This window comes from Struthio camelus, chromosome W, assembly GCF_040807025.1.
Source record: "Struthio camelus isolate bStrCam1 chromosome W, bStrCam1.hap1, whole genome shotgun sequence".
Lineage (NCBI taxonomy): Eukaryota > Metazoa > Chordata > Aves > Struthioniformes > Struthionidae > Struthio > Struthio camelus.
This window is the reverse complement of record NC_090981.1, coordinates 41,788,595-41,813,420: the sequence shown is the minus strand read 5'-3', so window position 1 is coordinate 41,813,420 and position 24,826 is coordinate 41,788,595. Positions and strand designations below refer to the sequence as shown.

Sequence of the window (24,826 nt, the reverse complement as noted above, 5' to 3'; positions counted from 1 at the left end):
ATATCCCAAATAACTCCTTCCCAGGGGCTGGCCTTCATGGATAGCAAAAGCAATAGCACAAAGCAATGCAATGCTTACACTAGCAAAGGCTAGTGTAAGCCTCCCACAGTGTGTTTGACTGTCCTTACCCTACTGAGCTTCATTCCTTTTCTGTGGACTCCCAACCTACCTCTTGTGTGCAGGAAGGAGTAAATGAGCCACACCTGCTACAGCATTTCAGCCATCTAGCCTTGCCTTTCCATCCCTGCAGCCGAACCCCTCACACACACTTAATCACTTCCCTCCTCAGCTACTGCTGTCTTCGTCGCAGGACTGCTTTCTCCCTTTGCTGGTCTGTCAGGATTTTGCTGCCAAAGTCATCTTTCTTATTCTGGCCGTGACATCTGTCTCTCTGGATGTTGGCCCATTTCCTCGTTGCTCTCTAAAGAAGTCTAATGTCCTAGTCTGGAAGACCTTCTGTTGTGCAGTTCCTCTCCTGAAATCTAACCTGGTTTCTCTACCCTGTTATTTCCACTCAGTCATGCTGGCTATCTCCCTTCTCCCACAAAAGTCTGCATCCCCTCTTCCCCTTGTTTCACTGGCCTCACCAAAGCTGCTCCTTCTGGCATTTTGGCATTTTGCCCACAAAAAGGAACTGAAGAAAAACAGCAAAAAGAGCCATCCATATGCCTGTGTGCGCCTTACTGACACCACACGCTCTTGCTATTGTCACCTTTGTGCTTTCCCTTCCCCATCATAGCCTGTCCATCTGTGACCTGCACTTGCATCGTGTATGTTAAACATATTAATTCTTCGGAGGAGATATTTTCTAGTGTGCCAAGCTGACTGATCAGACATGCCCACAGAAGAATTTTTGTCATATAGCAATATTCTCCTATAGTACAGAGCTGCGGTAGACAAGCATTTCGGGTATGGTGAGAAATGACCAGATATATTCAGGAGGTACTTTTTAAACTGTTATATTAGAGTAATGCTAACTGCAAACCTAAAGGAAATGGTAAGGCAAACAAATTTAAAGCAAATCAAATTTTGTAATAACATTGGAACAGAAAATATCATCCTTTGAAACTGTGCAAATTAATCTTGACTTTTTTTCTGGAACAATTTAAAAATAAATGGTAAAATAAATATTGCCATCTGGGCCCACCATGTGAGATGTATTTTGAGCTCCAGTAAAGTTGGATCTTGACAGAAGAATCTGACAGTGCAAATGCCAACTGACCGTTAGCTAAAGCAGTCTGATCACAATTCTATTGTTGCTTGTCTCGGTGGCCCTGTTCAGAAAATAGCACAAGCAGCGCCAGACAGAAAGCGAGGGAATAACAAGCTTCAGTCTGCAGTCGCAGCAAAAGCCAGTGCTCGCACTACGTTGACCATAATCAAGGCCATCAATCACTTCTCTAATGTATTCTTCCTGGCTCCTGCCACATCCATATTTACCAGATCTATCAAAATCTGCCTTTTGTTTCCTTTTTCCCCTCAGTGGCTTGAAGAAAACAAAACCGAAGCCAGCCAAAATCTAAAAATTTGTAAGATGTATTATTCACTCCATACAATCAGATCACTCCGAGAGAGCTGTTCCAGTCTCCTGGCTGAAGATCCCAGGGAAGAGGTAGGCAGTAGCTCAGGCTCTTCATAATTCAGACTGTACATTTGTTCCTTTTAAACGCATCCATTTTATCATTTGTGTGCGTGTGTGTGTGTGTATGTGCGTGTGTCTAAGCCGTGGAAAAAGCTCACACAGCAAAGCTTTCACATGGTCCTCACCTGACAGTCTTACCCATAATCTTACCCTGTGTCTGTGAGGCAGGGAAATGAGCTCATTTCTGTTTGTACATGTAAGCACCTGCATTTGGTGCATAATCTCTCTCATCACCTTTTTTGGTCAGTGTTTCTAAATCACAAGCCTGTCCATATCTACTTGATATAGAAAAGCAACTTAAGGAAATGCAGAGAGCCCCAGAGAAAGAAGCGCTAGATGTCCTGTTTTATAATCATGGCATCCCTGCCATGAAGGCTATCATCTATCACAAAAGGACCAAAATTCAGTGAAGAAGCCAAAGAAGGGGTGTTATGAGCTGGAAGGTGGACTGCCTTCTTCCCTAAACAGAGGTCCACATCCTCTCTGGGAGGGAGCAAACCCACACAACCCACACACTCGTTCGAGAGTCCTTCCTCTCCTTCCAGCATCGGTCTTACCTGAACTGAGCAAAATCCTGAGATCCCAGCTTAAATAAGAGGTCACAAAGCCCAAGTCTATTGACTGCAGTGATAACCACCAGCAACCTGACAGGCTCAGGCTTCTTGGAGGCATCATGGGTCTCTATATCCAGACCCTTACCTCTGAGAGGTCGACACACTGGTAGAGTGTCTCTGCAGTTAACACCTCGTATTCACTGCCACTAAATACTTCCAGCGACATAAAAATCACATTCCTATAACATTTTTTCAGAGTAAAGACATATTTATATATTTTTCAGCCTTTTTAATTATACGCATTGAAAATTAGTTCAATCTCAGACCCATGTTTCTCAAAATAGCCCTGCTACTTTATGTTGTCTCTTCCTACCCCACCAAATATTTTGGTATATGACCATCTTCTGAGTGGCCTTGGATGATCCATTTTTTCTTTGTATAAATCTGCTTCTCCATGTCTAAGTAGGATTAATAATATTTAACTTTTTCACTGTGGTTCCTTGTCATGTACACACTTCTGAGATGTACAGAAAAATTGAAAAGTTTAATGCCACTACCTTTACACAAGCTATATTTTTCAAAATTCTGTCAACAGGGCTGATTTTAGAGGGACTCTCAGAATGGAACCTAAACCTTTTCAAACGCCTTCAGATTATTTCTGTTTTTATGCAGTACATATATTTTTTTCCATTAGCAGTAAGTTCTAAAACAGGGCTATTCACTTGTTGGTGGTTGGCAGGAGCTCAGCGTTCCAATGTAAAGTGATCTTTTTTTGTCTGCCAATAATGCAGTATTAACAAATTTGCCTTGATATTTATCTGTTTTTGTGTCTGTTGTTAGACTGTATGAAGAAAATAAAACTTGGAACAGCACAGCAACCATAATTTTATGATATCTGATATGGCACTGAAGACTTTCCTTCAGCAATTACCAGTTTGAGGCAATGCAAACTCATATCATGTAAGACGTTCGCTTGCACGCTTTCCATCACTGGTCATTTCAAGATGCACCTTCTTTCACTGTCCCAAGAGCTCAGATTTCATTCCTGATGGCTGGAAACTTAGGTTTGTTCCCTGTCTTATTATTTTTTCTAGCTTCAACATAAAACGCAGGGGCAGCTGAACCCACTGTGAAGAAATATATATCTTCTCACATCCAGTATTTTAATTTTCACAGTAAGAATATTCGGTTCTTGTCATTCTAGTGCTTCCAGCATCCAAGTCAGCATATATTAGTGCTGGACAAAAAGTGCAAAGAAATGGCATGGTTAGTGTTTGGTTTGTCAAAACTTTGTGGTTAGAACTGAAAAAGACCCCAGACGGAGATGTGAATTGCCAGTAAAGACTTAGCTTAGGATACAATGAAACCGATTAAAATCATCATTGAAATCGCACAGTCAAAACACAGCTAATTTGACTGACCAAAAGCTTCTGCAATTTTGAGATGACAACCTATACATGTTCTAAAAATGCAGACTAGCCATTATCAGCCTGATAATTAAGATCTTTTGACAAGTAAAAAACAGCTTAGTTGAAAGAAGTGGCTTTAAAGAAATTTCTTGAACTAGAATTTCAGAATTCAATATTCTTCTCAGATACTCAAGTACTCACTGCTAGAGTAATTCCAGCTCTCTCTCTTGCCTTCTTATTCTACTGCCAGGTATCTGCTTGGGATAGGATCCTGCATAGCTTCCAAAAACAATTGGAGTGCAAAGAAAAGCATGCACAACAAGAGGCTGACAGTGCACCAGTTTATTATTCACAACTCGGTCAGATCAGTGGGCTGGAAATGTAAAGAAATTGTGATTTTTATCCAGATTGATGACTATTTTTATTGTAATATTGGTGATCAGCAGAGGCTTAGTAATAGTTGTAACAGATGTGGCCTCCCTAACACTGCACATAGGAGTCTTCTTGCCTAAGAGGGAATAGTAATTATCCTATGTTTTTCAAAACCTCCAGCCTGCAATTGAGTTGTCACAGCCTCCCAGACACTGCTCCAGGCACCACAGATGGTACCAGCTGACACACTTGGGGCATATCATTATGAGCATGTGTAAAGCACATGATCTCGACTAGCTTCCTGATAGCTAATGCATGGCAGTGTCTCAGAGAGCAAGATCTTTCAGGAGGCAATACAGGCTTTGCGCAGCAGCGATATGATTGCGGAGAATGTTCAAGAGAGGACACATCTGAAAGAAATTGTTAGCAGAGTTACAGCAGGGAACAATCAGCTTCTGTAACAAAATGCTTGTTTCCAGCCTGAAGTATCCAAATTGTTTTTATACGAGACCCAAGTCAATGCTAACGAAGGCCTTTTCTGTTTATTTTTAATGCTTCATCTATTGGATTTGCTGAAGATCATTGTTTAAGCTGAGGGTGAATGCATTAACAAATACATTTAGCAGCCCATTACAAATGATTTGTGTGCCAGGGGAGTAATAGGTTTGTGCAGCTAATAAAAAGAAAACAATTGCAAACGTTCGCTTGGAATTTACAACACTTTGTTTTTAGATATTCGGTTTGAGGCAATTGGTTTCCTAAGTCTGACAGTAACATAAATCACAGCTTGAAACTCACTGGAAGTAAAATTAAGTCAGCCTAGTGAGAAATGGAAAATACAATAAGTGTCATAGCATACAATCTTTTAGAAAAACACCTTCAAAGTAATTTATGCTGGTTAGAAATTAGCATTCAGTGCTGCCTCTCTGATAGCAGCCGTGCAGTACTACATGAAGTGGAGCAGAATGCACAAATGGTTCCACCAAAATGTATTTTGCCTCTCTTTCTGTCCACAAACTATGTGTAAGCCATATAAAATTCAGCTATTTTTTGAAATTATTCACACTTCTCTTGGCAAATTGGTTTTCCTATGCAAACATCATATGGACAGTTCACTGCAAAAAAATGGATATTCAGAATGTGAAGAATAGGCTGTGTTGGTTATTTATACTATGAGTTGCTTAGTAATGGCATATAAGTAGTGCCTGGAAAACTGTGTCCAGGTCTTGACATTATTGTGATATAAATGATATGTACATAAACTAGGTACATGCATCTTGTGGTTTCTGTGAACTGAAGGACTCAGATGCAAGCAGTAAACAAAGGTTAGTGTTACACCCATACATAAACTTGATATGCATTGTCTTGTAAATCTTTAAGAGTACAAAATTAGAAATAATGTTTGCAAATACCCCTAGTCATGAGGTTTCAGTGCTTAAAAAATCTGAGGAAAGTGAACTTGGAAAGATTATGGCCTTGATCAAATTAGCTTTCACTTCTGTGTCCCTCCATTCTGTTTTTTTCCCCATTTTCATTCCTATCTAAGCCTGAGTCTGCATGACTAACACGTTCCTAGGGTATTCTCCATGCCGTCGACATGAACAAATGCATGGTCTGCTACATTTCATGAAAATTCAAGAAGCCCTGTAAGGGCCGTAAAAGGCACATTGGGCCACGTTCTAGGTCAGTTTACGTTCCGGCTAATCCTATATAAATTAGAGGGACTTTCTGTATATGAAATCTGTGCTGGATTAGTTTCTCATACAAATTGGTTAGAAAAAGGATGTCAGTAGTAAATTAGTATAACTGTTTTGAACATGAATCAGGCCCTGCATTACCGGACAAAACTCTAAGATAAACTGGAGGCCTCTTTGATTAGGTTGGACCCATTTCTTTTTGATGTGACAGCTAGAAGCTCCAGCTTCTGCTTCCAGCTAGAGTCTAAGAGATCTTGGAGTCAAACACCCGCCCAGGATTAGGGACCAAGTCTCCCATAACTCAGGAGGCCATGCCTTGGGCCGGGGGGGTACCGGAGGGGCAGATCTTGTTATCTTTTCTGTTGGCATGGTCCTGCTCTGCGTAAAGAAATACTTACTCATGGGAAAAGGGAGTTATTTCTGTGGAGTGCCCCAAGGCAGTGTCAGCACAGATATCCAAAGAACACTTTAACCAAATAGATTTTCCGCTCTCACCATAGTCTCATGAATTTGACTCCAGTATAAGATCATCTTGTATGTTGGATACATAGGTCAACATATCATCCCAGTGTTGTGTTACCATAGTCTTCAGTTCCAAAACATGTATTTGAAGTAATTCAGTCCTGTTGGTCAAGATAGATCTAACCCTGAAAGGGCTTAAACAGTAGGATGGCAGCTTCCGATTACTGAATATTTTGAACTTCATATTTGTGCATAATAAATTGACCTCCATCTCTTTTTCAGATATCGGCTGTCCCTCAAAGGCATTGGTTACAACTTGTTTGTAAGCAGACAGCTGTCAATTGCACGAGAGCTTTCTGTGAAAGAGGTAAGCATCTGGAAAGAGCTGTGAGAGTATCGCAGCTTTCATGGCTGACTGAGCAGTCCCTTGCTCTGTGTTCCCTCGCTCTTTAGATTCAGATAGGGGACTGACCATCTCAGGACCTAGTTATTATTTTGGTGTCTCAGATTTTCCGTTTGAGCATGAAGAAAAAATTGTGAGGGTAGCCAATGTGAAGTAGAACAGTCTTTGAACGACAGAGGACAGTACTCTGGGGCAAAATTCAAATAAGATTATTTTCCACTTTTTAGTCTCTATCTCAAAATGAGACTGAAGTTTCCTAAAGAGCTAAAGTAGTTCACTGAACACTTTTACCACCTGTTTTTCATTGTTATGTATCTTGGCACTTACGAACTATGACTAGAAGTTGCTGTGCTATGAAATGGGCTATCATTATTTTTGGATTTACTGGACATGAGGAGCAAAGTTTTTAGAAGGTTTGTGGCACTATTTTATACAGGCTGGACAGGCTAGGGAATTTAAAAGATTGTCATTTAGGCAGAGCTTTCATCTGAATCTGAAGGAAGGTTTCCTGAATCTCAGAAAACTTTTTCTTCCTTGTGTTGCAGTCTGATCTTATTACCTTTAATTACACCATTTACAGCTTGATCATTTCCAAAATTCTTGCTATTCTTCAACATCCCCCGTTTGTGATTTGGGTTGATTTGATGATTTGGGTTGAAAAGAATCAAGATCCAAATTATTCCCAGTTCCAAGGTGTTAAGACTCTATTTCTTGCTGAACTACCACACTGGCTTGCTCACTCTATAATAAAGCTAAAACCTTGTAGCTAAGCCACCTTTAACTGTGATTCGCTATCTACAGTGAAATCCAGCTCTGAAACTTCCCTGGTTTGAGGTTTGGTTTTACAGAAACAAAACTAAAACCAGAAGTCTTCACCCCATGTGGAGGGTCATACTTAGAACAATAAATTCTTTTTCTTTATTCTTTTCTAATATGATGAGAAGTTGTGTTGGTGTGAGACGAAAGCATATCTAAGACCTCCATTTGAAGTTGCAGTGGGAATCTTAGGCAGTTAAAGTGAATCACTCAAGCTGATAGCAAGGTTTTGGCTCAGTAGGGCTCTACATATGATAGATGACTGTGAGACTCTTAATGATCACAAGTTCCCAACTCTCAGCTTCAGTCTCCAATGAAAGTCTACCTCTTTCAAAATATGAGACTTAACAACATTTCCTTACTGCTCATATGGAAAAAATCTGGCGCTCTAATCCATGTGTGTGCCTATTTTGAATCCTGCTATAGTACCTCACTTTTAAATTACTTTGTTTCTAGGCAAATCATTTATCCATGCCTGTATGTTTGGAGAATCCTATCTTTCCATAGGGCTGTGAGGACACACATGCGTATAACCGTTTCCTGCACTATATACCTTATTCCTTCATGCTCAGGCAAGACAATATGATGAAATATCAGATGTTAAATAATAGCACAGTTATATGTGAAACTTGAATCTTCAATTCTATGTTTTATTCTGCCAGGCAATCCTGACACAACCAATTCACAGCAAGAGAGCCAAAGACTGTAGTTTCCATTGTCAAACTTTTTGTGGTAGGCATAGATCTCAGCACGATACTGAAGTCATTTTGTGTTTCAGATGAGACTTTTATGCTTATTTTTCGCTCTTTTCTTCATATTGCATATTTTATAGTTGCAGGAGCTCTATCACAAAAACATTGTTAGAACTAGACAGCACTGAAAGAATTGTTCCTGTAAGCAGTAAAGCAAAGAATTCTGTTGCCCTGCAGTGAACAACAAGGTAGAGCAAAATCTTCAGAGACAAGGTGGGGGGCTAGGAACTCCCAACCCAGAGGCACAGCTCCTGAGAGCTCTTCCTACCAGGAGGTATGACTAAAACACAGAGATTCACTGAATTAGAATAGTCAGAGGGAGAACAGAAAGAACACTTGCATTGGAAATGAGCCTGACATCTTCACTCAGAGTAGAAAATAACACTTCCCAAAAAGTGGATTGTCAGCAATGCAACACTGTCAAATAAGGACAGGCTTTTGTTCAAAAGGAAAAGGTAAACTAAAAGAATCTGTTTAGAGATTCTGTTATCTATCTCAGTTGAGGTGGCTGGATGACAAAGAGGTCAGGATGTGAAGACATTCAGTCTAGTAAGATGTATCAGATTTATGTACCTACTACAGTGCTTAAGTTCAGGACAACAATGAGCAATTCAGACCTCATACATTCCAGAACTGCCAGACCCTAATTTCTTATGCAGTCAGGGAGAGAAACATGTCTTTTGTAGGAATGCAACAGATTTTGTCACTCTCTGAAAAGCAGAGTGGCTGCGTTTGGGAGTATTTATTTTCTTTGTGATATTACAGTTATTAATTGTGCAAGTAATTAGATTAATCCTGAGATGAGTTTTCAGGAAGGACTTGTGTAGGATCCAGCTAGAAATCTCATGATTTAGCTCACAGTGTATAGGGGAACAAGTTGTTTGGGCAAGAATAATGTTTTGTCTTTTAGCAAGCTGCTTGGTCATTCTAATCCACATTCTTGTTTTAAACAAGAACAAGTTTTCTGTCTCATGACTGAATGTTATTTTTAGGACCTGCTGAGCTTTTGTAGATCATGTGATACATGTTGAAGATGGAATCTAAACACATGAGAAATTTCTGGGTAAGAGTTCCTCACTGCTAATTTTTAGATTTCACATCAGCCTATTTCCAGTGTCCTGCGATGACATAAGGAGCCCACCTTGGGCCTCTGTATTTGATAGCCTCCTACAAACAAGTTCATGTAACTCAAGACTTGGTAGAAATCAGTCATTCTTTCCTTGTTTGGATTATATCATTTTAGTGTAAGCTAATATATACTTAACTCCAAATGAAAACGTAAAAACCTCCTTTGGGATGCGCTTACCCATGGAGAAGCTGCGAGTTTAGCTGTTGCTCAACAAAGGAGGAAGAGCCTGTGTTTCAGCACAGAGTGTTCACTCACAGGGAAATATTTGCTGTTACAGCTTTTTTCTCCTCTGTTTTGCAGTCCGAGGAAAGGCAAAAGACAGGTGAGAGAGCAGCTGGGGAATGAGGCCTGGGGTTGCACCCAAAAAGCAATAGAATAGATTGGGTCAGGAACAGGGAGTGCTCTTGGCTCTCATCGTGCTTCCCTGCCAGCCAGCACTGCTCCCTAGGAAGCTGGCAGATAAAGCCAGAAAGGGCCAGCAGAAAGCACAGCTCCCACTTGATCTCCTCTCTCAGGCCATGGAAACCCTCGGCCTATTGAGAAAGAAGGTTTCTCTGCTTGTTCAAGGGGCTCTAGCTTCTGTCCTCTGGGCAGTTGGGGAATTTGCCTGATCAGCATTTCCCAGCTTCTGGGGTGCCCAGTAGGACACAGTCTATAAATGACTTCTTTAATTAGTACTCCCAGAACTTCCCTGCACCATTAATGCCCAGTTAATGGGCTAGTTAATTCAGAAGAACCTGAGCAGGGGAAAAGCCTGGAAACTGTAACTTTGCTATATACAAGACAAGATTATCTTGAAGGCTCAGCACACAGATATGGCTAGATTGTGGCTACAGCCACTTGAACAGGTTGGAGGGGCTAAAAAGTCACTACATGAACAGGACATCAGAACATCCCAGTTCTAACTGCCAGTGTGGGGCCTTTGTCCCATGGTAAGAGGCAGGTAATTGCAGGTTTCTTATCTGTCAGTGAAAGAGGATGTACCCTCACATTTTTCCTCAAGTAAGAGCTGGTGCACAAGCAATTACAGTAGGTCAGCAGACACACCGTAAGTTCACCACCTAATTCCTCCTGCAGCGAGTCATTCATGTGCCCATATCTCATGCTTTTACAAGAAGCACTTGAGGGCTTTAGCTCCTGTGTTTGGATTCGTGCTAACGTTAAAGGCTGTTTCCTGTGCGTTGGCTGTACATAAGCAGTGCCTAGCTGCTTTAGAGCTCCACTACTGTAACCCTCAGCAGTGTCAGCTGAGAGCAAGCTCCCGTGAGAGCAGCCAGATTACATCTGAGACCTGGGTGGGGATGGCCAGTGGATCGGTTTGATTTCCAATTTTATAGAGTATTTCCTTTTCCTCTTTTATAATTTTTCCATATTAATTTCTCCCTGCACTACCTAAAGAAGAAAGCCAAGAATTCTTCTTGCCCTTTATGTCCTGCTGGAACACCTTGGAGTAGTTGTCTGTTGAACTTAATCTTGCAGACCAAACTCCTTGTTTGCATACTGACTTGAGTGTTGGGAGTACAGTGCTCTGATTAGATAGTGTCAAGTTGCTCAGATGGCATCCAAGATCCAATTGCGTTAAATGGATGACACTGTAAATTAGATAAACACAGAACATAAACATCAAAATACAGGGCCATATCTCTTGGAATAGTTTCTAAGCAGTACCTGATGAAATAGGGACTGTATCACATTTTTATCATCTACTCCCAAATCTAACTACCAGCTGTAGCTGAAGGTCTGTTCAGGTACTGAATAATATTTTATTTTCTAAAAAAAGTTTCAATAAGCAAAAAGTAATGGAAAAGGAAAATAATAGGTGATCTGCCCATTTCACCTGGATCCAATTGCATCTAATCAATTGTTTTGGATGGAAATTGCTGAGTTATGGGCATTTGGTGTGAGATAACTAATGTCCTTTACGTAGACTCAAGTTCTGACCCTGGGGACAGAGATCTGTTAAAGTAAGACCTGACATTTTGCCCTAGAAGTGTAAAGGAATATGTGAGGTTATAAATGCTTTTACTTGAAACATTCTCAGCTTCCTCGGAACAGATGGGTCTCACTAAGAAAAGAGGCCAAAGCAGTCTATTAGTGTAACTCATCTCTCTGAACGCAGAGGCAGGTAACTTTCCGTTTTCTCTTCAATCGCTAAGTTTTCTGTTGGCCAGTGTAGCTTCTGCAGTTGCCTGGTATGGCTGTAGAAGTCAGAGTGACTAAGAGTAACTGAGTGAGCCTTACCCAGTGCTGTGTTTTGCTCATTAGTGCGTTTTCTTGTTTTCAGACAATATCTTTCTGAACACCTGAACTCCATCAGGAATCAAACAGAAGGCCAAGAAAGGCCCGGAGTCAAAGGGCTTCTGGTGCTGAATTCACAGCTTCGCCCCAGACTCTGCTCTGACTTGCTGCAATTGCCAGGAAGTCGGGAGGGGAGTGTGTCCCAGAGAGTGCAGGAAGGCAGAGCTTCTGCTGCCTTGTGTCACCATGCTCACAGTAAAAGAGAAGAGAGGAGGCCAGCTTTACTCTGCTAGGTACGTAGCTCTCATGAAACCTCTACTCAGGGCACTGAGTGCAACAGCATACACAAGGAAACTTAAAAGGTTTTCATGTTCAGCCTGACTGCTTTTCTGAGGTGTAGCCAAATTATAAGTATCTCTTGAGCATACAGAATGAGCTGGAAATGCTGTGCATACAGTCCTACTTCTATAAGGCTTTTACCTTCTGTTGGAAATGGAAACATCACAGTAATAACCTTGTGGTGATGTGTCTGGGTTTCCAATTTTAGTTGTAGCCAGTATGAAGAAAAAGATAACTAAGATATGTTTATTTTTTAACCCCTCTCCCTCCCACTCCCCAAAGGGTTTGCATGAATTTTTTGTGAAGGTCTCTGTCTCTTCTAACTTTATTCCAGTCACTTCACCCATCTGTAGGGAATAGGAAACTTTAGCATAGGCTTGACTCTGTTCTTGCTGGCATTCAGTGGTCTGTGCCACTGATGACTGGATCACCATGGCACACCTTGGCTGTTCACACAGGTCTCGGTATGCTTTACCTGCCTTTTGGAGGCTTTATATAGAACTGCCTGAATTGTACTCTTGTGCTGGCAGGCACCTTGGGTTTCTGATACAGTATTTTGATAAATATTCTTACAGTATTCTAGTAAAGGGCTTTAAATTCCTGAGAGCTTGTCATCTTGGGCTGTGGTCACGTAGTCTCTTTCCACAGCAACCGTGTTGCCTGAATGAGACTCCGATTTCTGCCTACTTGCTGCTCTTTCCCACACCAGATGGAAGTTACTGGCCCCTCGTGCCTGTCAAATGAGCTGATAGCATTAGGCCGTCTGTGAACCTTTCAGTCAAAATAGGCGGGATTAGCACAAGCCTGTTAGTTGTGCCGTGTAAGCCCGTGTAATGGGAACATGCGAGGCAGGGCTTACACTTGGAGGTGAGGAGAAGCAGAGGCCAGCAGGCTCTGCAGCTGGCATGCTGCAGCCCTGTGAATGCCGCCTCCTGGTCATCTGTGCTGCCCCGGGAGGGATGCCCTTATTCGAGTCTTGGCATCTGTACAAATGCTTAGCATGTGTGGGCTTGTGTAGGTAAGGGGAGAGTTTAGATAACAAACGAATTAGCCCTTCTCCAATTTGTTTCTTAACAGTATTCATTCACAAGGAAATTAAAGAAGAGTGCATATAGACTGCAGTCAAAATAGCAGTGAAAACTGCCCTTGTACTAGTGCCAATCCCTTTTTGCACAGTCTTCTCAGATTTCTTTATCTCACATTCTGCGTGTAACTTTTCAGTGCCCAGCCTCAACACTACTGTTTTTCAAATCCTACGGAGCAATTGTAACCTTTAATAATTACAGATGCATGAGCGTTTTTCCCCTAAGGCCAGCAGAAGACAAGGATGGTAAATCACCAGCCAAGGCACTCTGTGTGAAATACATTAGACAGCTCAGAGCTGCAGCTAGGGAGATTTCCTTTACATTGGAGAACCACTATGTCCTCATGAACGTAGTGCACATAGTGCATGACGGTTTATGTACGTGGCAACTCCAAATATTTGTAAACATGGATATTCATAATACACCTGTCATCAAAGCAGTTTTGAGTAAATCACAGCACAAAAGTACCACTGGGACTGACTGACTGATGTCTCAGCCCACCTCATAGTTGAGTGCACACAGATTTGGGGATGTTCTCCGCAGACAGTTTGGTCACACAGGCAATATCATTTACTTACACTAATTAAATGTTGATCATGTTCACACACAACAGGTAGACTCTGCTAACCTGTGTGTGCAGAGACATTTTTTGACAAGCAATGCGTGTAAGAACACGTACGTGCACAGTTTCAGGGATGCTAGAGGAGTATTTATGCATAACAGTTTCAGACTCATGCTTACCCTCTCTAATGAAGGCAGTAAGGATTTTTTCCAACAGTTACTTTCAAAGCAGAGATACCCGTTTTAACCTTTAAATAGCAAACATTGAAGAAAGCCTGTAAAAAGGCAAGATATAAAATATTCTTCACAGTACAGGTGAGAGTGAAGCTGTGCTTCACAGGGAAGGTTTTACACTGTGGTGATGCTGCATGGGTAGGGCACACAGCAGTCTCTTGAACTCATGTAAGCTTGCATTGTTCAATTGAGGCATTAGAGAAAACTGGGTTTCTACTAATTTATATCAGCTGAGGATGTGGGCCACTTATGTCATGCTGGATTTTCATTATATTTAGCGTAGTATTGCTCTGAAATGTGCAGTTAATTACACAAGTTCCTGTTTTAAGTTCCAGAGTAACTATTTTCCTGCCAGAAGTGGATTGCTTTTAATAGGATCGTGTCCCTCTGTGGCAATATGTGGTTATGTATACTCCATTCCCATCCTTATTATTAATGCTCTGTATCAAGAGAGTACAAACTCAAGGGGAGAAATTCTGCTGCTGATAAAGCCAGCGGTGTTCAGTAAGACCAGGTTCCCATCAGGGCTTTGCATTCCCACCACACCCTTTTGCTTGTCAAGCTAATGAAGCATCTCCACTAATTGCACTGGAGGGGAAAGCACTGGTCTGCCTATAGCCCTAAAGCACAGTCACATCATTTTTCCTCAAAGCAAGTAGGTCTGGCTATATCCTTTGAATCTCACAGTTGCTCCTGCACTTTTAACCCCTGGCTGTAGATATGTAGAATCCATCAGGAGATGCCTCCCTTCTAGGACAGCTCTGGAGCAACCAACAACCCCCCATTCCACCCCGCCACTGCCTAAACATATAGCAAATGAACAGAGCATCCCCTGAGGAATACGTGAAAGACACAGATCTGTCATCACAGACTTCACCATCACTCCCCCCCCTCCCACTTTGCTCTTCTGCTGAATAGTTCCCTTTGACATGAGGGTAATGCCTGTTGGTGTGATCTGGCAACCTTGCAGACTCAAAGTAGGCTGTGAATCATTTTTCTCCTGAGTGGATATTCTTTATTTTCCTCAATGTTTTGATGTGCTTTTGTAGTGAATTTCACTTTACTTTTGTGGCAGGCATAGTCGCTACCATGAGTAAAACTAAATGCAGACTTATTTCTTTGTGAAATGAAATAAATATATATAGGCATATAGGTTCTTGTCTTTGTACACTTATATACACATGCATACATACAGAAACATGTTTATATATAATAAAAGAGAGTATATTCTACTTATCGTAGATATCTAGTAAGGCAAGATTGCAATATTTAAAGGTACCTGATTTACCTTTGTGTTCATACATTAGACCTTGCTCATGAAAATATTGTTTGAAGAATTCGCTGTCAGGGAAATATTTGCTGCACAACTTTGCAACAGGAAAATTTTTGTAGCTCGATGATACAAAACCTATAAATGCGTGATATCCTTCCAGTGAAGGGGCTTTCCAGATGGGGGAGAAATGGGATTTTTTTGTGTCTTTTCATATAAAATATTGTATGCTATAGACTTGATACACCATACTTGAGATGGATTCTCCTACAGCATATATGCATCTCCTCCTTTATAACTGCTACCTCTAGTCAAACAGCAAGGCAGCTTATGTATGCCTGAGTCATTAACAGAGCCAGCATGATCCGTTAAAGGACAGGGAATACAGTGTGGAGCTTTAATAGATAAGGAGAAAATAAAAGTAAGGTCAGAATGGAAATGTTCAGTAGAAGTCAATATGGCTATTAGAGAAAAAGATTCAGAAATGTCCTAGAGAGACAAAGAAATCACATCATTATACCAGAAGATGTGACAGCCCATCCTGAAATGTAGTTTTTTCAGAGAGATGACCCCAGGCAACGTGGCTGTGTCCGAAGGCATTCATTCGCAAAGTTTCGGACCAAGAAACTATTGTGAATGTTTCCCATGGACCACCATGCCTCCTCTTCATAAACCTTGAGCTGAAGATGTTTGGAATTGAAAAGGAAATCCCCCTGCAGATCACATACAGTGGCCTTGAGGGCCACCGACACCCACATTGCACAGCAGGGGAACTGCTGCCCTGGGGGAAGAGACCATACAGCAGCCACCTCTGACTCACCTACTACCTGACTACTGAGAAGAGGAAAATGAAGTCTATTAACTCCCATTCTCACTGGAAATCCTCGGTTGTTTTGCCTACATGGGGCCATTGGGAAAATATGCTGGGCCATTAATAAAAACCATATCGATCTTGCTGTGCCTATTTTTGCTCCTCTAAGTGCAATAAAACTGGCAGCAGCGTTGCACTGAAGGAAATGTCACCTCCGTCTGCTCCCTCCTGCATTTGTGTGGGAAGGGAGGTGGCAAGGGCTGGTTATTACTTAGACAAAGCTTGAGTTGTTTACACTGAAACCTTCAACATACTGCTCATTCCGGTATAAGCGGATCAAAGCAAAGGGCATTATTACGTATTTGTGTAGGCCCAACAGAGTGTTAGGCACTTAATTTGCCATCTTGGCCTGTTCCTTTTGCTGTGATATTTCAGGCAGGGATTCCCATTCATCAAGTTGATCCCACTGTGGGACTGGAGCACAAGGTCAGCTATCACTGGCTCTGTCATGCTCAAAGGCTGCAGTGCTCTGGTAATTAAGACTGTTAGATGGGAGGGCCTCTTTTCCTGCTATTTGATGTAGAGTAGGTGCAGATGAAAGATTTATAGTTTTAATTCAAATACAGGACTTGTCTTTGACAACTTAATTGTGTTTGCAGAGAAGTTCTGGACCCTTTCTCTTGCCAAGTCATTACAGAAAGGCCTCACATCTTGGATCTACCAGGAAGCTGTTTGGATTAAAGAAATAACCAAAGGGACTCTGCATTAGTGCTGATAGAAGCAATAAACATTTGCTTGTCCTTCTTGTACTTGTAGTAAATACGTTCATGTTGGCTTTAGATGGTCAATTTTCATACTTCAAGACCAAACTAACTTTTCCCTAACTTTTTGCTGTGTCTATACTCATCTCTATAAATCAAATTTTCTTTTTTAGAGATCCCTTATTCAAATCAGTTAATGAGGCTGGTAAAATGAAAGGCTAGACTGAACAGGATACTAAAACCAGGTACTCATTTCTTTAATAAAAATGTAGTTATAAATAATAAAACCTGGTTTAATTCTACAAGGAGAATTGCTTTTACATTTACTTTATTATGTAAAATCACTGCAATATTTCAGTTATTCAAATCTCCTTGCACCTATCTAGTAGGACCTAAACATACCAATTGCAAAGTGAATTACCTAAAAGTTAGGAATCACTCAAGCCATCTGGCTAGTACACCATATTTCTCAAAGGTCAGTATGTCGTGTTTGACTTCATGCTAATTTCCTTGGTCACCCGTTTTGCTTCTGTCAGTGGCTGCTGGGAGAGGTAGGCTGTTACACGCTGAGTGGACAGAGGGAGGAAGATGATGCACTTCAGCAGATTATGGGGTAATTGCAGATGGTGAGAAACACTAGGTACTGCAGTACCTGGGTGCTGTGCCTGGCTCTGGCAGCAGTGACTATGGTCAGGGGGTGGAGACAACATACCTGCAGGTTACGTGGTTCATTTGTTCTGAAATGGGGCCTGCAAAGGTGCTTGAGAGTCTCAGGTTTGCAGTCTGGGCAGTAGCCCCTGTTCTGTTTGGGATAACCTCTCAGACCTTTACACAAATCAGCCCTTTTACAGCAAGGAAATGCAACATGGTCCATAAAAAAAAATGCTTCCTACTTTTTGCACCCCTCTGCACAGATTCACACTGGCAATGTAAAGGAAACAAAGCTAGACTACTACTTACACGGCCCTCGTTACAGACTTGGAGGTTTTACAAGCATTGCTGCGTTTGTCCTCAGAAAAAGAACTGAAGTGTAGAGACTTAAAGGCTGGCATTTAAAAAGACATTTCAGCCCCTAAAGTGACTGATGGTTTCCCAGTGGGATTATACAGAAGACCTCAGGCAGACGTTTTTGTCAGTACAGATGTGTATCTTCAAGCTCAGAAGAGCCATTTGATAACTGGCCCAGAGTCACACAAGAAGCCTGTGGCAGAGCAAGGCCCTTAGCCCCCATCTCCTGAGTTCCCAAGATCCAGTATTTCTCCTACATAAACAACCTTCTGCCAGCAAAGCGCAGCTTGCGGTACGTGGTTTGCTCCCTTGCAGCTCTTCTCCAAAGGGAGAGTGGAGGCAGGGGGCTTGCGTATACTGGTGGGAAGAAGCACAGGCGGTATCAGCAGCGACATGCTTGCAGGGGAGAGAGGGAGGAGAGGGAATGCCGCCTCTCCAGTACATGCAATTCTTGCTTTATGCGCTACAGTGCAACTTCCCCTTTGAAAACAGTAACCCAGGGCCTGTGGAGAGCAACAGACCCCTTTTAAAACTATGAGAGGGAATGCGCGAGGGGAAGGAAAGACAGACATTGGGCCCAGACATTTTAAAAAAATAAAGATAATTGCATTTATGCTGGGTGGGGGAGAGAGGGAAGAGCTTTTTGTTTTCATTTGAGTCTAGTTTCCAATTTCTGCCTTACAGAAGAGAAAAGCTAGCTTCTGAGGAAACTGAAGGCATATAAAATGTTTGATGAATGCACCGGGACCCTCCCCATGCAAGCAGCTTTGCCTGTGGCTCGCCAGCCTCCCACCAAAGAGCACCGGGACGTGTCTGCCTCGGTGAGTTATGTTGAGAGAGGCTGACCTGAGGCGGTCCCCGTGAGCCCGCAGGGGAGATGGCCTCAGCCTTCCTGTGGAGCTGGTTTCCTTCCGCTCCCGGGGCAGCCCACGTGGCCCGGCTGCGCCTGACCGGAGCACCTGGAAGCCAGGCAGTCGGGGTCAGGTGTTTGGTCTGGGAGTGGAAAGGGAAACAGCCTTTCAAGGGGTCGGGTGGCAGGAGGGGACTGCTTCTGAGAGCCCTTAGATGCTGCTATGACCATCATCATTTAAACTAATTGCAAACAGATCACTTATAGCACAATGATTATATAAATCCTCTGAAAGCTGTCACATAGGTTCAACTTGCTCTATGCAGGCGTAGGAAGCAGAAGACTAGTGCGAGTGGGAGAAAGATGACTTTTCAGTCCTTCCCAGATGAGTTCAAATATAAATTTCAAGTACTGTGCATACGCTTTGAGCATGAGAGAGTTCACCAGCTTTTTCTTTTCCTTTTCCTTTTTTTTTTCTTTTTCTGCTGAAATCGTATACAAAGGAGTAAGTATGAAACAAGGGTAATGACCTTCAAAGACACTCGCATACTTGCAGTCAAAAGTAAAGAAAGCTGAAGTGTATGACAAGGACACAGATGCTCCGTCTGTAGCAACCTCTTCACCCAGAAGGTAATGTAGCAGTGGTGGCTCCTTTTTCAGGGGTTAGCAGAAGCGACTAGGGCAGCAGAGCAATTTCATGGTGTCAGCGATGTGACTCTCCATGAAGTACATTAAACTTCTAGTCTCTTGTTTATATAAATTCTGCAACTAACCCCTCCTAATAGCTTATGTTAAGAATAAGTTTGTCAATTTTACATGGCTAATGGTACCAACTGCTTTGTATGTGTTGTAATCTAGATTCAGCCCATGTATCAACATGATGAAAAGGGGGCCCTTCAATCGAGAAGTGGTTTGCCCTCATGTTCAAGCATTTACCAACCTGGTTGCAGTGTGACCTCTGCAGGACACAGCTTAAGATAAAGGCTTTTCTGCCTTTTGCAAAAAAAGCAGCTCTTTAAATAAAGATCTTTCCTGCTCAGTGTGATCTGGAGCCAAGGCCGCCCAGCAATGTTTACATTCAACCAAAACACTGGGTCTGCGTTCATATGTTTTTTTACCTCAGAATATCTTTTTAATTTATACATCCATGGATCTTATTCATCTTCCAACTGGGTCCAAAATGCAACTTTCCTCTGCTTTTGCTTAGTGTTCCTAACAATCTGGCAGCGCACAGTAATTGTACGCACGTGGTTATAGAATACAGCTTTATAAACTAGGGAGTTTTGCATCCTTCAGTTCTACAGTATCTCATCATGTCATTCAGTGGTAGAGCAGAACATGTGTCATGAAGTGACGATGCCTCTGCTTAGAAGAACACTACAGAAGCAATGAGAATGTATCTGAGGACAAAGTTGGCCCAAGTGTTTAAAAAGGACTTGAGTTATTTTCATGAGCAAATGTTGACAGAATTTTGAGGCTTATTTTCAGTGTAAGAGAGAGAAAACTTCTATAGGAGAGGAAAGTTTTGAGATTTTTGAAAGTTTTCTGACTGGGCTGGCTGTCCTTGATACAGAAAAAAGGGTCGTGAGAAAAGGCAACTTTTCACCTTCTCTGAAAACCTTAGCATTTTTTCTCTATAAATACCTGAAGGTGGATTTAGGAGCATACTATTAGACATCAAGCTTTTTAAGTGCTGACCAGTAATAATGCCAGATTTTCCCAACTGCATCTTAAATCCATTGCTTCTTGTTATAACCTCATTAAGTCAGAAGCGTGATAGATATTCCTTTAGCACATCCCTTTATATTTCTGTAGTCAGTTGTCATCTGTCTGTTATTTTTCACATCATTTATTGTATGTGTTACTCTCTCCTGAATTCTAGAGGAGACCCCAGACAGTTCTAGCGCTGTGGGTGTATGATTTTGGCAGGACTGCTCAGTTGCTGTTCCTCAGAAATAATCCTGCCTTGTTGTAGGGCCGGAACTGCTGCAGCAGAGCCTTTCTAATTACCTACAAATGCTGAAGGGAGAAATGCCTCCCCAATGTAGCAGTTGCACTACTAGATTCTGCTCTTGTGGAAACTGGTGGGAAGTTCCCATTGGCCAAAATGATACTGAATCATATGCGAACCGTTTGGTGAGCCTTTTGGAATGTAAATATAATTTCAAATGATTATTGTGCATCTCGATTGCTCTTTAGCAGGGTAAATTAGCTGGCATTGAGCTGCCATGGAAAGACTATTATCAGTTACAAACCAATTAATTTAGAGCTAGCTCAGACTCTCTGCACTGTCCCTTTCTTTCTGCAAGACAGTATAGATGTCACACTCTCACATTCTCTGGGTTTTAATCAAATACATGCCTGAAAATGCCACGGTGTATTGCAAACCCTCAAAGCTATTTAGCTGTTTTCTTAAACAATCAGAATACCTGGAGTCCTGGATGGTTGCAAACAGCAGGTAACCATGGACTAAATGTGTGCATATGTTTCTGACAATAATGCATGTAGAGTTTCAAAGCATATACATGCCTGCAAATCTTTCTGGATTTCCCACATCTTTAAAATCAGGCCAGCCATTTGCATCTTGCAAGTATAGAGAAGATGTGCCAGATGACAAAATGAAAGGATATAATAATGTTGTGGACAGGAATATATATCTATTGGATTATCTCCCACACAGATCTGATTGATTGTTTTTTATATGGACAGCGTATTTCTTTATTGGAGAAATAGCAATTCTCACATTACAGAGTGCCATCTTTTAAAATATACTTTTGATTAATATCACTCAAAAGTTAAACATTGAGTTAGTTCAGTTCCTTCCAAGGAGGAAATTCAAATCCACTGGGGAAGTCACATACAACATGCGTAAACTCTTTTGCGGATGGAAAATGATGAAACATCCCAGAAACATCATTATTCCTCCCTACTTCCTGAAATCTGTTCCTCAAATCCCCCAAACTAACAACCCAATGGATTTATGATTTACAGAGAGGTCCATGGGTTTCTTAGACCATTCACCCAGCTTTGTGAGGAAGTGAGGGATTACAGCGAACTACACAAGTAGGTCAGCCAAGGTTCACGTCTTGACTTAACTGTAAGTTGATGGTGACGTTTTCCAGATATTTATGGGGAGTTCATCTTAGGAGATGCTCATTTTATAGACACAGGGTGGAATTTCCTAAAGCAGGTGTTTCCAGTGCCATGTGCATCCTTGCAGAGTAGTGAACACTTCCATCTCACTGGCTTTTTCAAGGATATTTGAAACGTGACAGAATGGTACCATGCTCAGTAGGTGGGAGAGGAGAAGGCTAAGACTTTTGCTTTATCCCCATCAGCAGCTCATCCCCGCTCACCACTCACACATGCATCTTGTGCTAGATAGGCTCCCAAAATGATGCAGGAGGGAGGTGAAAGTGTAGTTCCTTCCTCTCCACACCAGGAAGATGCTGAGGTCCTTGCTAGCAAGGGATGGACAATGTCTCTGTAGAGTTAATCCTGAGTCAATGGAGCTCTAAGTCATAGCATGTTCCGTAAGGGAGGTCTGTGTCTCCAAGGCAGGCTGGCACAAGTCCACCTAAAGCTCTGGAAAGCACCGATAACTGTCTTCTGCTGTGAAATACTATCGCTGTAAATTTTAGGGTTGAAATCAGCAGCAGTTCAGGCAGGAGACTGCCTAAAAGCAAATGGTACACTTCCAACTCTAAATCTCTTGCTACTCTTTAAAATGCCAGATGGTCGGCTTATCCAGCGGTCTAATTGTGGCTGATAAAAAGCCAGGGGTGTGCATGTTGCTTTGCAGATAATTTTAAAAGGGCAGGTCTGGACCATGGATGGCTTCCAGTCTGAATCAGACGTAACACAGTACAGGATGGGAGTAGCCCAGCTGGGAGCGAGGGCTGGAGAAGGTGAGGACTGAAAGAGTGAGAGATCACTCAAGACCCTTCTGGATGAAATTTCCCTAGCAATGCTGGTTGTATGCATTTTGAGGAGACATTTTGACTGGTACTTTGAACAGAGATGATTTTAAGCGAGTCAGTGCTCTGTGGGCGTGAACTGGACCCCCTAAATCACTAGTCCATCACTAGTTGGAAAACAATGGTCATGGTTGTTGCAGATCCTTGACTTCAGAGCATTTGGAAATAACATTTATTGAAAGATAGGAGCAGTTTTCCCTTGAAGAATATATTATTGCTGCTTGTTGCAACTGTTAACAAGTGTTTCTAAAAATTGCCACTTCTTGCTATCGTTCTCCTTCATGAGGCTTAGAAAAATTCTGGAGGCAGCATTTCAGATTGTCTTTGCTCCATTTCCCGCTCGTTTGCACCTACTGAGGATCTGCCTCTCTTCTGTGTTAATCAACAGCACCACAGATGTTGTTGGTAAACCTTGGAGCACGCTGGGGTCAGCCTCAACTGACCCTGTAAGATGCCACTACAACATATAACAAGATATGGCCTTTAAGATTTCTATGAAATCTATTAGAGTATTTCTAGGAATATTTCTGTAATCTAAACACAAAATCTATTGAGTGACTGATGCTGAAAGTAGCCCAGTCTTGCAGATCGTTAAGAACAAGGAAGATTGTTCTTCACAAGGGCAGGATGTTTCCCATTAGCACCCGCTGACTTGCCCAGGAGCAGTTTGCAATTAGCAATACTCAGAGCGATGATGCAGCATAGAGAATACCATTCAGCCCAGTGGTGGCCAATGTATGTTGGAGGAAATGCTGCGGTATGATATTAATGCATTAGCTAGAAAAATCTGCAGAAGGAATATAGTCTTTCTCTCTTTAGGACATCTTTTTTTTCTTTTTTTCTTTTCTCTTTTCACATGTATTTGGCAATCTGGTGCCCACACAACTTTATAGCTTTGACAAAGGGAGCTGTAAATTTTTATTTTTAATAAAATCCTCTGGAAAGAGAAGTGAAGGATTTGAATTCTTCTGACTTTAGCCTGCTGTTGCATTGATATCACTTTAACTGATGATGAAGCTCAATTATTTTGCTTCAACAAAACTTGAGTGTAATTTACCAGGCACAATCTTTTGTGTATAGGAGAAAGAGCCCAAATGCCATTACCTGTAAACAAGATTTGTGCCACTACGTCCCATACAGAGATTTGGAAAATATATTCACATAGGCCTCTGCCCAGGGAGCTCGGTTGTGTTGCTGGTTTTAAGGCCAATCTAAAGGCAAAAGCATAAATCTAAAAATGTATGTTAGCACTGGGGCGTGCAAGCCCTGAATGAGGGGCAACAATGTTTTAACAAAAGGGATTCATATAGGAATGTCATTTCCTGAAGTTGTATTACCTCTTTAATTGAATTAGCTGTACTGAAAACTTTTAAAATCTGGAAATCACTATCAAGAATGCATTACTGTGGTCAGGGTAACCGTAACAGGTTTTGGATCCCTTTCCCTAACACTTTTTTTCTCTTCCTTTCTCCTTTTGAGTGGGTAAGAAAGGTAGAAGCAGCATCCCTAAGCCATTCCCTGACAAATCATCCAGGCTGGGAATGAGGGGTGCCTCCCTCCCTCTTTTCTGCCTGCATGCATTCACTGCCTGGATAGCTGCTCTCTGTTTTCCCTGAGGACAAGGTAGCATGCTGGATGAAAGCATCTCCTGTACTGGATCTGGCCTGCAGGCCACTGCCTGAAATACACCGCAGCGGCAATGTACTAAGGTATGACCCTTCTTTATAAACAGAGATCGCGAAGGCTGGAGCTGCAAAATGCGAATGGTGTACCTACGTTTACACATACCAAGATGTAGTATTCTCGTTCCCTTTATAGTACCTTCATCTCAGCTTCTCTCTTACACAAACTCAGTGTTGTGTTATGCTGCCAACAAGCTCTAGATAGTTTGCAGAAAGAAACTGCAAAGATTGCCAGTGGACGGGGCTTTAAGGAAAACACGTGGTTATCCTGTCCCCCTCCGTCCTTCTGTCTGTGAGCACTCACATCCTAAGGCATAGGGACTGTTAGAGGGTAAGGTGGGAATCTCTGGGGAGTTAATTACTGCAGTGCTGGAGCACTGAGAAGGATGGATGTGCTCAGTGAGTCTGTTTATGACAGATAGATCCTGCCTCTGAGCACAAGTACCATGCACTGCTCCACAAGCAGGCTTCTCCCACGGCAGGTAGCCAGGGCCGCTCCTACAGTTTTCCGGTAGAACTGTACCAGTAGCCGTGGGGGGAATCGTCTGGCTGCAGTTCATTCCATACTGATGCTTCCAACTGCAGAGATCTGCATCTGAACTAGGATCTCTTGGGGGATCTGAGCAGATCTGAGGATTCATTTAGAGTCATTGGAAATCTGGTGGATACGGTCAGCTGAGTCTAAAGTGCTTATCGCCTTTACTTAAACAAGGTGTCTACACTGAGTCAGTATAATTTAACTTCTCTATATTCAGGGATAAGATTAGCTAAGGG

General features: G+C 42.0%; 1 long non-coding RNA gene across 2 annotated transcripts in view; it reads left to right on the top strand.

Moving 5' to 3' along the window:
- The window catches only part of LOC138064238 (uncharacterized), a 180,043-nt gene that overhangs the window by 142,907 nt on the left and 12,310 nt on the right, over nt 1-24,826 (top strand). The window contains exons 2-7 of one of the 2 annotated variants that reach the window (XR_011137516.1): nt 1,484-1,612; nt 3,037-3,260; nt 6,419-6,503; nt 11,521-11,767; nt 18,228-18,364; nt 18,897-19,023. This is a non-coding gene — a long non-coding RNA (uncharacterized lncRNA). The remainder of the gene's footprint in view (nt 1-1,483; nt 1,613-3,036; nt 3,261-6,418; nt 6,504-11,520; nt 11,768-18,227; nt 18,365-18,896; nt 19,024-24,826) is intronic. The other variant, XR_011137517.1, reaches the window with a different exon arrangement.